The following is a 1,824-nucleotide window of genomic DNA, read 5'->3' as shown; positions in this document are numbered from 1 at the left end:
TTCGTTGCTTCCTTCAGCTTCTTTTGAAACAAAACATTTCTTCTGGCTGCGGCGAGTAGCCGACGTGCTGTTGTGACCTGCGCTGAAAATTACGTCATCACGCGTTGCTATAGTGACGCGCCACGCTGAGGCTTTACTCAATCTGCAATGGAAAACGGAAGTATAATGGGCCGAGGCGAGCCGAGGCGGGCCGAGGCGAGCCGAGGCAAGCTGTTACCAGCAGTGGAAAAACGCCATTACACTTGTAACTGTGAGTGAGACCTTTGGTTTAGAGCACAGGTTGACTCCAGTGGAGATTTACACCTTTTAAACAAAGGACCTATGCAAACCTAGTCTGATGGTCTTGTTAGAGAATGTCTTCTCAGCCTTTGTTATTCTGCTGCCCTGTAACCAGACACTCATTCCTACAGCTTCTTGTGGACGTCTGACGCCACTGCACAGTGAATAAAACTAATCAGATTCACCCTGAGAGAACTGGGCTTTCTTTATGCTGATGTTCTAACCACTAGTGGATTTCTGAGGACTATGGTTGCCTGGTCCTCAGATCTCTGCAGGGTAAATCCAGACAGCTAGCTAGACTATCTGTCCAATCTGAGGACTATGGTTACCTGGTCCTCAGATCTCTGCAGGGTGAATCCAGACAGCTAGCTAAACTATCTGTCCAATCTGAGGACTATGGTTACCTGGTCTTCAGGTCTCTGCAGGGTAAATCCAGACAGCTAGCTAGACTATCTGTCCAATCGGAGGACTATCCCGTGGTTTCTCATCTGGGCCAAATGGATCCAGAGCTCCTGGGAGTGAGCGATGCTTAAGGCCGGTCCCGGTCTGCGAGTCTGATCAGGACGTGGTCTGTGTGTCATCGCCTGTTTGGAGCATCTCCGACTGGATCTTTCCAGCCCGGCCTGTTTGCTGCCGTGCGCCCTGTCAGCGTGTCCTGAGTCCGGTTCTCTGTCGGACGGATCTTGCCATCCAGCCTGTCCCAGACAAGCCTTGGTCACACACCTGCCCTACCAGGATTGCACTTCTCAACGCGCGCTCCATTGCAAGCAAGGCCTTTACCCTGAACGACCATTTTGCTAAGGAAAACTTGGACTTCCTATTCATTACAGAGACATGGCAGCGTGAGAACGAACACGTTCATCTTAAAGAACTATGCCCCCCGGACTGCTCCGTGTTTGGAAATCCCCGGCTTTCGCGTCGTGGAGGCGGCCTTGCGTTGGTCTTCCGGGATTTTTTCTGCTGCAGTTTGATGGACACCGCTTCGCCCGACACCTTTGAGCTGCAGATGTTTAAGGTTGGGAAACTACACCCCTTTTACTGTGTTTTAGTTTACCGACCCCCTGGTCCTGCACGCACATTTCTTGATGATTTCTCTGAGCTGTTAACATCTATCATTAAACTAGATCGCGTTTTAATCCTTGGGGACTTTAATTTGCATATTGATGACCTCTCGTGTTCGACTGCAGTTGAACTGTTGACAATTATGGATTCTTTCAACTTTGTGCAGCACGTTTCCGGCCCCATGCATAAAAAAGGCCACACGTTGGACCTGGTATTTTCTTGTGGCCTAAACATTGATAAACTGAGTGTTGAAGATCCTCAAATTAGTGATCATTGTTGTGTTTCATTTAATTTGTCTCTTACCACCATGCCCGCCGTCTCTAATGTTGTAACACAAAAACGCATTATCAGTGAGACAACAGTTAGTGATTTCTCTGCATCTTTTGAAACTTGCTCCTTCATTGCATGTGATGATGTTGATTCATTTGTGCAAAGTTTCAACGACCACTGTCTGTCGGTTTTGGATTTGGTAGCACCGGTTAA

Source organism: Etheostoma cragini, chromosome 19 (assembly GCF_013103735.1).
Source record: "Etheostoma cragini isolate CJK2018 chromosome 19, CSU_Ecrag_1.0, whole genome shotgun sequence".
Lineage (NCBI taxonomy): Eukaryota > Metazoa > Chordata > Actinopteri > Perciformes > Percidae > Etheostoma > Etheostoma cragini.
Note: the sequence above shows the minus strand (reverse complement) of the source record.